This window comes from Anastrepha ludens, chromosome X, assembly GCF_028408465.1.
Source record: "Anastrepha ludens isolate Willacy chromosome X, idAnaLude1.1, whole genome shotgun sequence".
In the NCBI taxonomy this organism is placed as follows: Eukaryota; Metazoa; Arthropoda; class Insecta; order Diptera; family Tephritidae; genus Anastrepha; species Anastrepha ludens.
Window position 1 is genome coordinate 11,117,352 of NC_071503.1, and position 18,159 is coordinate 11,135,510.

Genomic DNA, 18,159 nt, shown 5'->3' on the forward strand with positions numbered 1-18,159 from the left:
CATAACATAACATAACATAACATAACATAACATAACATAACATAACATAACATAACATAACATAACATAACATAACATAACATAACATAACATAACATAACATAACATAACATAACATAACATAACATAACATAACATAACATAACTTAACATAACATAACATAACATAACACAACACAACACAACACAACACAACACAACATAACATAACATAACATAACATAACATAACATAACATAACCTAACATAACATAACATAACATAACATAACATAACATAACATAACATAACATAACATAACATAACATAACATAACATAACCTAACATAACATAACATAACATAACAAAACACAACATAACACAACACAACACAACACAACACAACACAACACAACACAACACAACACAACACAACACAACACAACACAACACAACACAACACAACACAACACAACACAACACAACACAACACAACACAACACAACACAACACAACACAACACAACACAACACAACACAACACAACACAACACAACACAACACAACACAACACAACACAACACAACACAACACAACACAACACAACACAACACAACACAACACAACACAACACAACACAACACAACATAACATAACATAACATAACATAACATAACATAACATAACATAACATAACATAACATAACATAACATAACATAACATAACATAACATAACATAACATAACATAACATAACATAACATAACATAACATAACATAACATAACATAACATAACATAACATAACATAACATAACATAACATAACAAAACACAACACAACACAACACAACACAACACAACACAACATAACATAACATAACATAACATAACATAACATAACATAACATAACATAACATAACATAACATAACATAACATAACATAACATAACATAACATAACATAACATAACATAACATAACATAACATAACATAACATAACATAACATAACATAACATAACATAACATAACATAACATAACAAAACACAACATAACACAACACAACACAACACAACACAACACAACATAACATAACATAACATAACATAACATAACATAACATAACATAACATAACATAACATAACATAACATAACATAACATAACATAACATAACATAACATAACATAACATAACAAATTACCCCGTATTAAAGCACTTATCAACAGCTTTCATTTGATACCCATATTGTACATACACAACCAAAGGTTACCCGGGTCCACGTTTTGACCTATATCTCGAGAACCCCGTCACGGAGCGGCATGAAAAATACTCTGTACTAAAGCATTCACCAACAGCTTTCATTTGATACCCATATTGTACATACACATCCGAAGGTTACCCGGGTCAACGTTTTGACCTATATCTCGAGACCCTATCTACCAATAGGTATTCAAACTATACGGAAATCATCTTCAATACCTACTTAACAATGTGTGTAAGTTTGGTTTAATTTGGTTCAAAGACACGGCGGGTCCACGTTTTGGCATATATTTCGAGACCCTAGTCATCAATAGGTATGAAAATTACCCCGTATTAAAACACTTATCAACAGCTTTCATTTGATATCCATATTGTACAAACACATTCTAGGGTCCACGTTTTGGTCTCTATCTCGAGACCCTAGTCACGGAACGGATGGAAATACTCTGAACTAAAGCATTCACCAACAGCTTCCATTTGATACCCATATTGTACATACACATCCGAAGGTTACCCGGGTCCACGTTTTGACCTATATCTCGAGACCATATCTACCAATAGGTACCCCAACTATACGGACACCATCTTCAATACCTCCTTAACAATGTGTGGAAGTTTGGTTTAATTCGGTGCAAAGACACGGCGGGTCCACGTTTTGGCATATATTTCCAGACCCTAGTAATCAATAGGTATGAAAATTACCCCGTATTAAAGCACTTATCAACAGCTTTCATTTGATACCCATATTGTACATACACATCCGAAGGTTACCCGGGTCCACGTTTTGACCTATATCTCGAGCCCTATTTCCAAAATAAAATATAATCCATGTTACTCGTGATGTAGCTTTCGAATGGTGAAAGAATTTTTAAAATCGGTCCAGTAGTTTTTGAGCCTATTCATTACAACCAAACAAACAAAGTTTTCCTCTTTATAATATTAGTATAGATATGGTAAATATTACCATACATTTTTTCCTTCATATATAATAAAAAAATAATAATAATAACATTACAACAACAGGTATTATTAACAAACTTGGTTTTATTTTAAATTCTTCAAGTAAATCAAATTAATAATAATCAATAAGAAGGCATATGCCAATACAAATACGTGAATTTATATATGTACATATGCGCTCACTTACATACATATATACGCTCACTTAAGTAGGGGAGAGCAAGATGTCGAACGTTGCCGTTCGTTTGCTTTGTTTGCTTTGTCGTTCCTTCCGCGCTTTCGCTTGCAGTTCATTCAATGCAATGAGCAAGGTAACTACATATGAGCAAGGTAACACTAATATGAGCATAACATAACATAACATAACATAACATAACATAACATAACATAACATAACATAACATAACATAACATAACATAACATAACATAACATAACATAACATAACATAACATAACATAACATAACATAACATAACATAACATAACAAAACACAACACAACACAACACAACACAACACAACACAACATAACATAACATAACATAACATAACATAACATAACATAACATAACATAACATAACATAACATAACATAACATAACATAACATAACATAACATAACATAACATAACATAACATAACATAACATAACATAACATAACATAACAAAACACAACATAACACAACACAACACAACACAACACAACACAACACAACATAACATAACATAACATAACATAACATAACATAACATAACATAACATAACATAACATAACATAACATAACATAACATAACATAACATAACATAACATAACATAACATAACATAACATAACATAACATAACAAATTACCCCGTATTAAAGCACTTATCAACAGCTTTCATTTGATACCCATATTGTACATACACAACCAAAGGTTACCCGGGTCCACGTTTTGACCTATATCTCGAGAACCCAGTCACGGAGCGGCATGAAAAATACTCTGTACTAAAGCATTCACCAACAGCTTTCATTTGATACCCATATTGTACATACACATCCGAAGGTTACCCGGGTCAACGTTTTGACCTATATCTCGAGACCCTATCTACCAATAGGTATTCAAACTATACGGAAATCATCTTCAATACCTACTTAACAATGTGTGTAAGTTTGGTTTAATTTGGTTCAAAGACACGGCGGGTCCACGTTTTGGCATATATTTCGAGACCCTAGTCATCAATAGGTATGAAAATTACCCCGTATTAAAACACTTATCAACAGCTTTCATTTGATATCCATATTGTACAAACACATTCTAGGGTCCACGTTTTGGTCTCTATCTCGAGACCCTAGTCACGGAACGGATGGAAATACTCTGAACTAAAGCATTCACCAACAGCTTCCATTTGATACCCATATTGTACATACACATCCGAAGGTTACCCGGGTCCACGTTTTGACCTATATCTCGAGACCATATCTACCAATAGGTACCCCAACTATACGGACACCATCTTCAATACCTCCTTAACAATGTGTGGAAGTTTGGTTTAATTCGGTGCAAAGACACGGCGGGTCCACGTTTTGGCATATATTTCCAGACCCTAGTAATCAATAGGTATGAAAATTACCCCGTATTAAAGCACTTATCAACAGCTTTCATTTGATACCCATATTGTACATACACATCCGAAGGTTACCCGGGTCCACGTTTTGACCTATATCTCGAGCCCTATTTCCAAAATAAAATATAATCCATGTTACTCGTGATGTAGCTTTCGAATGGTGAAAGAATTTTTAAAATCGGTCCAGTAGTTTTTGAGCCTATTCATTACAACCAAACAAACAAAGTTTTCCTCTTTATAATATTAGTATAGATATGGTAAATATTACCATACATTTTTTCCTTCATATATAATAAAAAAATAATAATAATAACATTACAACAACAGGTATTATTAACAAACTTGGTTTTATTTTAAATTCTTCAAGTAAATCAAATTAATAATAATCAATAAGAAGGCATATGCCAATACAAATACGTGAATTTATATATGTACATATGCGCATATACATACATATATACGCTCACTTAAGTAGGGGAGAGCAAGATGTCGAACGTTGCCGTTCGTTTGCTTTGTTTGCTTTGTCGTTCCTTCCGCGCTTTCGCTTGCAGTTCATTCAATGCAATGAGCAAGGTAACTACATATGAGCAAGGTAACACTAATATGAGCAAGGTAACACTAATGAGCAAGGTAACGACACATTTTTTCGTGCGTGCAGCCTGTTAAATCGAATTATAAGACGTTATCACGTCAAAAGTAATAAAGTAAATCACATCAAACGTTTTTTAATTGCTACTACTATTTAAAACTTCTTTCATTACTATTCATGCGCGAGAATTTTTATAAAAAACACACAGTATTTTTCGGCTTAATTTAATTAATTAATCTAGATTTTTTTAAAGACGACCAGCGGAACGGGCGGGTTTTCGCTAGTAATTAATAAAAATATTGGAAATTTACTAGAAAATAACGATAGACAAGTAATAATAAACAAAAATTTTTTAGATAAAATAAAAGAAGAGCTTATTAATATTGAATACGCCTTACATTGGGCAAAATCAAATATTGTTAATTCATTTATATTGTCGAATCTCGAAATAAGCACAATTGAAAAAATTATTGGAAAAGAAAAAATACCTCACATTAATATTGAAAAAGAACTAGAATTTACCGATATTAGAATAGCCTCAAATGGCACTTCTATAATTTAAATTCTAAGCTTACCTACTACTAATAAAGAAACTTGTGACAAGATAATACTCAAAGGAGTAAAAAAGGAAAATAAAATTCATAAAATTGATTATGAAAAGATATTAAAATGTAAAACGAAAATATACGGACTAAAAAATGAATGTAGAGCATATAATAAAATAACAATATGTAATGAAAAAGATGTTATAGAAATTAAAAATAATAGCAGTATTAGTAATCTTATAAACAGTAGACGCCCAAATTGCACGCTTATCAACGCTGACCACATTAGCAACCTAGAAGAAGTACAACCCGGAATACTATTTTTGAACAATTATAATGGTTTAATCGAAATAGATGGCAAATCAAAAGAACTGAATGGAACATTCATAATCCAACACCACAACTCCACTATCAAAGTGCAAAACAAAAATTTCTACGTACATGAAATGAGTAATTTACAACCTCTTCCACTTGTTCTACAAAAACGAAACCCGAAGACGCCATTTGAAGAAATATTATCCTTGCAGATGATGAAAGGTCTCCAAATACAAAACTGGCCAAATTAAGTAGCACTTACGTAAAATTCGTTTTTAATTAGGAACAACAAATGTTAACGCTGTAGGCTAGCTTAGCTACAACTACTTTTAGACATGACCATTAATAAAATATGTATTTAAATTTTTTCTATTTAGTTTTTATTTCATTTGTAAATCGATTTCCCATTTCGTTACTTATATGTAAAAATTGAATAAATATCAAAATATAAAAAATAAAATATATAAAATTATAAAAATATCATTAAAAATCAAGTATTCTAATTTCAATAGTGGTTATTAGTATCGTTATTAGAAAGAGCAAATCATTTAAAAATATACCGACTATTTAATTAGTTAAAACTTTCGTTAAAATATTATTAAATTCCTTCAACCAAATGAAATTAATTCCTTCATAGAGAAATGCTTCATATAAGGGCGAAAAAAAACGAACGCGCAAGCATAAATATATATATTATATGTATGTATATTTTTTATTCTAATTAAGCTTATACAATGTCAATAACTATTATAAAGGGTCCGCCATATAACTTTACGGAACTAAAAATGCTATAAAAAAGAAACTACTCAATATTTTTCCAAACTGTTTTTTTTATTTTGAAGTACAATCCTTCCGGTTAATGATGGAACACAACTTCATTCATATGGCTGCCTCGGCTAGTCATGCACCATCCCATACGATCGGTTCAATTTTTCAACACATTTTCGATTGTATGCGGCTGTATTTCCGCTATGACATCGCGTATGTTGATCTTCAGTTCATCAATTGTTGCTGGTGGTGCTCTCGGCCACAGCAGCAATATTTTCGGGTGTACGCACGGTTTTTGGTCGGTCACGCGTTGGTTTGTCAATAAGCAACCCAGTTTCTCTTACTTTTTTCGCAAAGTAACGCACATACGCTTCATTCGGTGCTTTTCTTCTTCCCATTGCCGTACGTAATTTTCGTACACATTCTGCAACATTACCATGATTTTCAATGTAATGTCGCAATATTTCCCAGCGTTCTTTGAGCGTACACACAACCATTTTCGTTCAGCGGAAGAATAAAACTAATTTTCTGTCAAATCAGATGGCAGCTAGGTGTTACCATTCTTCAAATAATACCTAGTTCAAATCCGTGACGATAGATAGCAGGCCCTGTATAAATTGGAGTTGTCATGCAGCATCACAGACTATCAGCTGCCCGGGAAGTATCAATGGTTGTAAATCCTTCTGAGTAGGTCGGCGTCTTTTAGGAATCTATACATTGTTCTTATGTTTTCTTCAGATGGGTTCATAAGAAATGAGATGGGGTCAGTTTCAGCGAAATTCTGTTGTCTTTTGGCATCGCAAATTAGATGGAAAACGCTTGATGAAGCATTACAGAAGGGACATACATAGGTTGGTCCGGCCCCTTTCTAGAATATGAGCATGTGTGAGTATGGTGTGTGCGATTCGCAAGCCATATAAAAGCTGTGAGCATGTTTATTGGTATGGATGAAGCGTAGTGAGGGTTGGTCCGGGTTGGTTGATTCTGGAGTAATCTATCCAATCAAGGGCCAGTTTGGTGCGTCCTTTTTCGTTAACTAAGCGATATATGTCGCTCTTGAGGAAGAGGCTGGATGTGACTGTCGGGATGTATGTGGTGTCTTTGGCCATTTTGTCTGCGTAGTAGCGTGTACTGCTTTGGAGTCGTAAGTTATTTACTTTTGCGAATGTGGCGCATTTGTAGATAGACGATTTTAATTTTGGAAGACGGTTACGAAAGCTAGCTGAGTAGCAAGCGTTACGAAGCGTCAAAATGGTGCCCCTGGTGAGCTTTGGGTAAAGTTTACAGATACTTTCCTCCATGTTGTCTTACAAGAACGGTAGGCCGGATTCCGCCGAAATGCTTTTTATGGGTGACGTGGAAAATACCCGAAGCGCTCTTCGAATAGCAGTGTGATATGGCACCGCAAGCATTTTTTGATTATTGTATGATGGCTGTAGATTTCAAGAGCGTAGTTGATTACATAAAGGATAGGAGTTCTTATAACGTTGACCAGCAAAGCTAGGCCAATGAACAAACGCTTGGATGACAGGTATTTTACAATGTTTGAGTTCGTTATCAGTCTATCTCTGAGGTACTGAATGAGTACTTGCTGGTATTTCAATGAGTACTTGCTGTCTAATACAATTCTAAGAAACTTAAGAGATGTGAGCGCGGAATATTTGTATTGTTGAATGTGGGTATTGGGAAACTACAATTATGTTTTTTACAAATATGTAGAATTTGGATTTAGTATAGGAAATGGAAGCGCCCGAGGAAGAGAACCATGAGGATAAACTTGAGAGGATTTCCTCGAAAGTATAAACTGTCGAGTTAAGGTCTGAAAATTTTGAAAATAGGAGAACGTCATCGGCATATGTTTGGTGCTAGATATTGGGGAAGTTAGACTTGATAGAGCTTATTTCGTCAAATATTATGGTGAAGAGAATAACCGATAGGGGTAAGCCCTGAGGAGTACCGTTATCAAGATGTAGAGTGGGGGAGAAAATATTAGAAATAAGAACTTTGATTCTGTGTTTGGAAATAAAGGTTTTAACAAAGTTGTAGATGCGAGGCCCAACCTTTCATTTCATGAGTTGCCTTCAGATTACTTGTATACCAATACGACCGAAGACCTTTTCAAAGTCGAGTGAAAGTAAGGAAACATGATTTTTGTTAGATAAGGCGTCAGATATGAATTGATCTAGATGTAAGAGTGCATCGATAGTGCTTTGGCCCTTTTTGAAGCCTACTTGATTTGGATGGATTAGATTGTTGGAATGAAGATACCAGGAAAACCTAGTAGCAACAATTTCTTTCCAAAAGTTTTCCCAGGCAAGGCATAAGTGAGATGCGGCGGTAGCTGGCGATTTCGCAAACAGGATTTCTAGGTTTTAATATGGGGGTTATAGCGCTTTTTTTCCAAAGTTGGGGGAAGAAGCCAGTATGGAAAATATTGTTGTGATCGACGATGAGGCGGGAGAGGACGAGAGAAGGGAGGTGTCTAATAATGGCGGAGGATATTTTGTCTATACCAGGAGTTTTACCTTTAACTGAGAACAGATCAACTTTTAATTCGAGTAAGGAAAGTTCAGAGTCAAGCCGTTTGGCTGAAGGAGATAACTGATGAGTGGGAGAGTGAGTATAGGATAGTAAGGGTAGTTTGTTAGCAGAAAATTCTAGGGAGAAATTGGAGGGGCTACTGAAATTATTATCGAATTCTATGGGATTGTTTTGAGGATGTAGTATGATAGATTGCCTCTAGGAGTGTTTAAGGAAAAAATGGAGGAAAAAGAGGGCAAACCAGATAGCCTTTTGATATTAACCCAATTTTTTTTCGATTCGGAAGAGAAGTTGATGCTGCAAGTGAATTTCTGGTCACATTTGCCAATTTTGGCTTTGCGTCTGAAAAGAGCGTTTGCTTTTTTATAGGCGACAAGATTTATACGTGAGCGGTTTCGTTTAAACTGTTGCCATGTTCGTTGTTTATTTAGCCTTAGTGCCTAGAGTTCGTTGTTCCACCTGAGGGGGAATGGTTTGACTAAAGGGTTCGGCACTCGAAGTGTAACCAATTAAAAAGGTCATAAATTAAGATTGGAAAATTACTAAATTACAATTCAATGTATGGCCCAAAGAGAATAATCCAACGGACTCGCGTCTCTTGAATTTGAGAGTCATTGTGTGGACGTTATGAAGTTCGGAACATTGTTTTTTAGTCATTCCTGGATCACTCGAGCTTTGTGAGAAGGTGCCGAGCAGCTGCAACGACCATGGTCTGCCACCGAAATATTTGTCTACCCACAGCGTCAAAGCAACCTCTAGAATACTTTCCCGATAATATTTCGCATTTACCTTACAATTAGAGAGCGCCCATCTGCAGTTACAGTGGCCTAAATCATTACCTGTGGCGGATGCTGACTTCTGGTGGCCATTCGATGACTTAAATTCTCGTATGAGCAGTCGGTCAAATACACCCTATCGTTTTGGGAGTTTACGAATTGCTAAATTTGAAAAATTTTCTCGTCAGAAAACACAATGTTCGGAAATTGACCGCTTTCGGCCAAGCGAAGCAACTCCTTCCTCTCTCAAGTCTGACTTTTTGCTACTTTGGTGTGAGCTAATGCGCCTTTTGGATCTTATAAGTCTTGACTTTGAGATCCTTTTTCAGTATACGGCGTCAGATATTTTCAGTTTTTTCGCCATTTGATTGGCACTTCGTCGGGGATTTCGCTCAAGTCGCTTCTTCACTTTTTGAACTATTTCTTGTGAAGTTGCAGTCTTTTGATGACCACCTCCATGACGTTTCGCGATGTTATGTGTGATGTGTGATAAACAAAAACTTTCTTTACTTTATGATTTTTCAGCCAAATATAATGGAATCACACTATTACGTTTGACATCCATTACTGATTTCCTGTTTTCGCGCTTACTCTAGGCAAAATACTTCCGCGCGCCTGCAAACAACAGACAGCTGATGCACCGGCATAAAAAGGAGCTCTGGTCAGAGGGGAAGAGAATACAGATGCCGGTTGAAGTGAAAGTTTGATTGGGAGTATTATAAGCGCAAGTGACTATGATTTTATTGGGGGAAGGAATTTTTATGGAAGCGGAGGAGATATTTGAAGAAAGTACGGGGAGGGTATTATGAGGAATATTTCTTTTAACTAGGATGGCGATTCCGTGTTTGCAGGAGCTATTGCAAGGGAGGTTATGGAAGTGACCGATATTAGCTTTGGAGGTATGAGCTGAAATATTGTTGGGGAGAAGGGTTTCATTTAATAGTATCAGTGAGGGATTAAGTGTTTTATTTAATAGTTTGGGCTTGATATAATTATTAAAGTAGATGCTTTCCATTTCAATTCAACCGGGCTATTCGGGTCATGTTCTTCGATTTCGATGTAACTTAAATATGTTGCTCTCTGGTCGAAATAATGAGACACGTATTTTTTTGTTCGCCCGAAAAAATTTTTTTTCAAGAGTTATCGGCAATTTTGTTTTTCGCCTCAAACTCGATTTTTTTTAATTATATAAGAAAAATTTTTTTTTAAATGCCCATAACTTAGTCAAAAATGAACCGATTTTAATAATTCTAGGTTCAAAATGATCGTAATTACTTGCACAAGCGACTTCATGTAGAAACAATTGCAAAAAAGTAGTTGAAATTTTTTTATTTAGCAAAAAAGAAAAAAAATTTAAATTTTTTCAAAATTCAATATTTCAAAAAGTGTATTTTTTTTTTTTTTATAACTTTTTCCAAATCAAAAAAACATCTCAAACTTTAATTGAGCTGCATGCCTAGTAGCTAAAATGAGTTGTTTTTGAGTAATGAATTTTTGAGTAAACACCCTGTTTCGCACTTTTTGTTTTTTGCAAAATAAAAAATTTTCAACTACTTTTTTGCAACTATTTCTACATGAAATCACTCGTGTAAGTAATGACGATCATTTTGAACCCAAAATTATTAAAATCGGTTAATTTTTGACTAAGTTATGGGCATTTAAAAAAATTTTTTTCTTTTATAATTAAAAAAAATCGAGTTTGAGGCGAAAAACAAAATTGCCGATAACTCTTGAAAAAATTTTTTTTCGGGCGAACAAAAAAATACGTGTCTCATTATTTTGACCAGAGAGCAACATATTTGAGTTACATCGAAATCGAAGAACATGTCCCGAATAGCCCTTTTGAATTGAAATGGAAAGAATCTATATAAGAAAATTTTTTTTAATTGCTCATAACTTAGTCAAAAATAAGCCGATTTGAATGATTCTGTGTTCAAAATAATCGTAATTACTTACACGAGCGACTTCATTTAGAAATAGTTGCAAAAAAGTAGTTGAAAATTTTTTATTTTGCAAAAAACAAGAAGTGCGAAACAGGGTGTTTACTCAAAAATTCATTACTCAAAAACAACTCATTTTAGCTACTAGGCATGCAGCTCAATTAAAGTTTGAGATGTTTTTTTGATTTGGAAAAAGTTAATATATATATTAAAAAAAAAAAAATACACTTTTTGAAATATTGAATTTTGAAAAAATTTCAATTTTTTTTCTTTTTTGCTAAATAAAAAATTTTCAACTACTTTTTTGCAATTGTTTCTACATGAAGTCGCTTGTGTAAGTAATTACGATCATTTTGAACCCAGAATTATTAAAATCGGTTCACTTTTGACTATGTTATGGGAATTTAAAAAAAAAATTTTCTTATATAATTAAAAAAATCGAGTTTGAGGCGAAAAACAAAATTGCCGATAACTCTTGAAAAAAATTTTTTTCGGGCGAACAAAAAAATACGTGTCTCATTATTTTGACCAGAGAGCAACATATTTAAGTTACATCGAAATCGAAGAACATGACCCGAATAGCCCGGTTGAATTGAAATGGAAAGCATCTAATGCAAATCGCCAAAATAGTTTTAAAAAATAACTTAGCTTTTGTATTTTCGTATTTGTACTTTTCTTTTTTTTTACTTTTAACAAACTTTTAAACAAATTATGACTTTCTGGTTTTCACCATTTTAAAAAGCCTTCCCTACACTATTCCAATCAACAAAAAAGTGAAAAATGATTTTTTGACACGTAAGGTACCTTTTCATAGACCAGGTCACATAAAGTGTAATGTGGCAAATTATAGTGAAGTTCCAAAGGACATTTTGAAGGCAAATAATTAGGAAATTATTATTTCCCGAATAATTTGGAGTTATAAAGAGTGTTCCTTAACACCTCACTAACATCTCCACCAAGTTTCATTAATAAAGACATACTAGTTTTCCAAAAATTGCCCAATATACCTTATTCTAAATTCCAGCCGCAGAACGTCCATAGGGGTGTTGGGATATCTGCCTTTAACAGCAATTACTAGATCATCTGCGTATGCAGTGACGTGGCAACCCCCTCTCTCCAGGGTCAGCAATATGGAGTTTACCGCCAAAATCCAGAGGACACCACCTTGAGGTTTGCCTCTGCAGACCTGTCTGCTTAGAGTAGTGATGCCTAAATTAGCCTAGAAGCCTTATTGCTTCTATCAGGGCAAGAACGTGTGGTTCAACTCTAAAGTCTTCTAAAGCATCTACTATATCGCTCGCCTTATATTGTTGTAGGCGCCTTCTATTTATATCTACGAAAGCAACCATGTAAAACCCTTTATCTGATAAACATTTTTCCACCAACCCGACAAGCGAGTGTAAGGCGGTTTCTGTAGATTTCCGCCGAGGAGAACTTATTTATTGGTATAACGCCCCGTATGTACTCGTCCACTATTCTCTCTAGAATCTTGGAGAGAAAAGACGTAAGACTAATTGGTCTGAAGCATTTGGGGTTAGTGTGTGAAGACCTGCCAGCCTTGGGTATGAAAAAAAATACCAGTCTAACGGTTAGACGCGATAGAAGTGAAACCTTCCGTAAAACAAACTGAGAGAGAATGAGACGAAGCAGCATTAGGAGCGGGATAATTATAGGTTCATTATAATATTGCTATAAAGTTCATATTTTATTTTCTTCATTTTATTATTACTCATCCTAAATGTTTTCAATTTCAACAAATGATACGAGTGTGTTTGTCAACATATCTTTGAAATACCGCGTCAATTCTTGTTTTTGATCTCATTCTCTCTCAGTTTGTTTTACGGAAGGTTTCACTTCTATCGCATCTAACCGTAAGACTGGTTTTTTTTTTCTGTCGAAATTCACGACACTTTTCTGCATTATTTTTCGGCATAATTGCGGTAAATATTTAAAAATGAAAATATTTACGAATATAAAAATACGGACGCAATACAGCACACGCGGTTGCTATTATGAGCGTCGTAACGCGTATAATACACAGACGTACTAACATACACGCAAACATTCGTAGGACGCTTGGTTTGAATTTTTTATACATATGTATGTATGCTATACTATGGCCTAGCCTATGTACGTACATACATATTTGTGTTCTGAACTTCCAGCAAAACAATGCTTATTAATATACACATATGCATCTACATACAACCGCACACACAGGCCACTCACTTTATTCCTCAAAATGCGTATGGCGTCCAAAGCTAAAATTCTATGCCTAGCGACTACAAGAACAAAATGCATTAATAGGCGCAGGCGTAGCGGGCATCATCCTAGTTGCCATAGCGCTGAACAGTCGCGGCGGCGCCGAACAGTTTCAACTATTGTACTGTGCAACAAAAACTCATCATCAAAAAATTGATTTATAAATTCGAGCTCATAGTTCTAAGAGCAAGTACTTTCATTCATAAAACGAGCCGCCCATATGCTAATTTTCTCGACAATTCGAAAATAGTCAATATTGGAATATTTCGCGTAGAATTATTTGCCAATATTCAATTTTTGTCAAGTCGAGTGCCCGCGGCTCCGTAAATATGTTTGCTCCCATATATGTATGTAAATATATGTTTCTAAATGCTCGACAACCGCAGCTACCTGTTCAAGGTTACTGTACATTAGGCCGGGTCGATTTGTGGGAAGGCAAAAAAATCGCCCATTGCTCTGTGAAAATCATATTCTAGGGATCAGAATAAGAAATTTTGCCGAAGGAACTATACCTCTAAAACGATTTCTGATGTCCCCCAATATGGGTCGAACTTTTTAGTTTCTTTTCTATAACTTCTATAAATTTCTTAAGAGAAAAAATAGATAATATTATAAATAAATAAAAATAAAGAAAAAACATAGCCATTTAGCTGATTTTTTCATGCAAAGGCCAAAAATGGTGATATTTTGAAATTGGGGGACATCAGAATTCGTTTTAGAGGTATGGTTCCTTCGGCAAAGTTTCTTGTTTTGATCCCTAGAATACGATTTTCATAGAGCAATGAGCGATTTTTAAATCGACCCGCCCTACTGTACATGCAATGCTGTGCCTATGAATGTGCGCTGTGCCTATGAATGCGCTCTGGATTTCTTGAGAAATTTTACCGTATGTTTTGCTGTGGCGAGGCACATATGTACATACACACAACATATACACATATATCCGCATATATACATACATATATAAATTCACAAATTTAAATTTGCTTATGCCATCCTTCTGTGTGCCTGGTAATGAAGCATTTTCTATACATACATATATATACGTATATCTTTTTTCCTCTTCTTTTTGGTGTCGCTTTTTCGTTTCATCGAGTCTCAAATCACTCCCAACAATTCTAAAGAAGTTTTCACTTCAAAAACTTTTTTCTCCCTTCAGTCTAGCGGAATGTGGCCTCGCTACTCCCCCACAGGGTGTTATGTGCATTTCCATCACTGGAGATAACCAGGTGTTTTTGTTCAGAGCTGCTTCTTTCACGAGCGCCCGAACCTCATCCCGCGGGCGTCTTTTTCATAGGCCATATAGGCGGAGGCTAACCAAAAGCCGGTTTTCCCAAACTCAATGCTTGCCGCCACCAAGTCGCCGATACTGAGCTGTGGAAGCAAGAAAATATTGATGTTATTTCTAGCTAGGATGCAGCTACGAATCTTACATGTGTGTTGTACGGCAATTAGTTTGAAACCCTTCACTCCAAGTCCGCAGATTATGTTGCCGCATATCCATGGCTCTTAAATGAGGGCTACGTCTAATCCACCGCCAGACAAGCGGACGGAAAGGTGCGCGGACTCAAGTCTAGACTGTTGGAGATTAATTTGGATCAGCTTCATGTGAATCTGTCCACTACCTCTCCACCGTCGTAACATCAACGTCCTTCTTCGAGATCTCTCCACCCTCAGTTTCAGCGAGGAGGTCCTCTTCGTTGAAGAGCGGCCCCACACTGGTCAGCCTCTCAGAATCGGTTGAGCTTTGACTGCAGACCAACCTTTCTTCCGTATCGCTACGCAAGCCGGCTTTGTCACTCTCCGTCTGTCTGAGTCCGAAGCTGGCTCGTCGTTGCGATAGATCCGAATAGTGGCGTCAACAAACCCGAACCTTACAACATTATTTTTGTGTGCCAGTGGAGGTAAACTTCGGCGATAACCTCCTCAATCCACCTCCATTTTTCCTTAGGAATGGTCCCTTCCTCCTCTCCCTTGTCAATGACGGCCAATATCTCACACTTTATGGCCACCTACTTTTTGCTTTTTGGCGACCTTTTCTTCCACTTTATCTGGGGATCATTGCCTTTTAGGAGTAGTACCCGCCGATTTTCTCAAGTCGGATATTATTCACTTTGCCCGTTCCAGCTATTTAGACTGTTCTTCTGTTAGCTGCTCTGCTGCTACCTCTCCTAGCCTAAATAAGACCGTATTGGCCGCCTTTGTTTCGTAGTAGCTTTGCTTAGAGGGACGAACATGTTTAGCCAGTCCCCCCTGCTCTACATTTGTACTCCGCCTAGAGGTACTAGGCCCTTCTTTGGCAACCTGCCGGTTAAACCTGAAAGTAAGGGCCGACCCCCGTCCCCTGAAAGAGGTTGAGGTCAAATGGGGATGGGCGAGCGGAGTTGATCCCGAAACTTCAGCGGTCGTTCGCTTGGAGACCGGTTTTCCCAAGCCTCCTCGCCCCCTGCTTCCTGCTGCAGTAATCGTGCTGGGACTGGCCCTATCGCTCAAGCCAGATCTATCTACTATTAATGGCGGTCTGACTACTACCTTGCTCGCAGCTGTGGCAACAGTCAGGTTCATCTTCGTCGGTTTTTTGGGAGGACCGTCCTCCTTGAAAGAAAAATATTTCTTTAAGTTCATCTCCATTTTGGTCCCACGAGTGTCGGACAAGGGAAGTCCGCCTGTATAGAGATCCCTGTGCACAGGTAAGGCTAGATAGAAACGGAGTTCGCCAGGTATCCGCAGCACTCCGTTCGCGACCGGGCTATTTTTGATCTGGGTCCCCAGGCAGGCTGAACTTCGGAATTGGTAGTATTACACCTTGTTCCAACCCAGAGCTTTTTCAAGAAGTTTGCTCTTCCGATCGGCAGAACTTGGTCATGGTTCAAAAAGGCAGCCCAAATCATAGGAATGGCGTGAACTCGTTCAATACTGGAATGTACGTAAACGAACCCACTACCATCCAATAATAAGGTCTGATTAATGTTCGGCTAGGCCCCCGCACCACGACAAGGTGCCAACCTTCGCGGAAGATTGGCACAGTATACTCTGGAGCATTCTACAGGAGAGAGATGTTTGGGAGGGAGGTTGCAAACCACGCAAACTGGAGTATTGGTGCAGCGTTGGGCAATTTTTGCAGCACATGGGATTGGGAAAGTAGGGACGGACGCCAAGGGCTCGCCAGGCGACTTCTATTCGGCTAAGTAGTCTGTACTTTTTGAATGTTAATAGAACCGCACTAGTAATAACACGGGAACCTTTTTATAATCGAGTAAATTTGTGCACTGCGTGTATACGGTCTTTGAGGCCGTCAATTATTTTGTCATCCGGAAGGTGGCAGATGAAGGAGGCGTAAATCATACCCTTGACGGAGTTTCGTGTGGCGTGAAGAGTAACTTCAACCTCGCCTGTGCCGGGAAGGTGTTTTGTTGTTAAAAATTTTTCGTCGATTTTTTGATTTTTACGAGGAGTAGAAGACTGCCATTGTGTAATGATATGATGTTGTTTACCTCTTTTCTAACTGCTTGTATACCTTTGTATACAACAAAACAGGAGGCGGATGCAAGTGTTTTGTTAGCATATAGAGACTTGATTATTAAGTACTTCGGGTCATCCTTTTTTTGTTATCGGAAGTTCCGGGAAGCGATCCAGCGTTGAATATTCGGGCTTTTTCCTTTACGTTTTCTGGACTGAAAACAATAGGGTTCGCCCAACCCAAATTCTGTAAGTTGTGAAGGTTGATTTAGTTGTATATGAGTGTGTACATGTGTGTGAACCGTATGCGATAAAAAAAGATCAACAGAACGCGGTACAAATAGAAAACTTCGAGCGATCAAACGCGATGCTTTGTTAGGTTGCGCGAAACGTTAGTGTGCGAATAATACAAAGTAACACAAGCGGAAAAAATGCGACTGTACGGGTTAGCAGTTTGGTTGCGACCTTGATGCATAAATATAATATATCTTTATATAATGCATACAAACTTGCGCACAGGCACCCAGCAAGATGACATATGCATATACAAATATGCGGTTTTATATACGTATGCGCCTGCGTACTCTTGCCACAGCAAAGATATTACAATTCGCTAAACATTTTCAAGGAATCCAGCGCACATTCATAGGCACAGCATAAGAATTCTAATATTTAAGAGGGAAGGTATGTATTAAATTTTAGAAATAAAAAGTGCAAATCGAGTGAATAATTTTAGTTTAACGATTTGTGGCTTTGGTCCCTGTTGTTATGAACACTAATATGTGTGAATACAACTGACAGAAGAAGAAGTGATTTGTTCAATATTAAATGTTTGGCATTTGGGCTTCATCCGAAGGCTGAATGTAAAGGGTTTTCCAATAACAGGTGTTATTTTGAATATCTTGCTATTTCAGTAGATGTCACTTTTGAAGCTGTCGTTGTTTGATATTTGACAAGTAGAAACTACGCCATTAATAAAAATGGAAAGATACACGCTTAAACAGCGCATTGAAATTATTAAAATTCACTATAAAAATGGTGAAAATTTGGTAGAGACGGTTCGTAAAACTTGAAAATTGTTGAGTCATCATGAAGCACCTTGTCGGATCGGAATATAGAAATTGGTGAAAAAATTCGAGCTGTTGGGACAAGT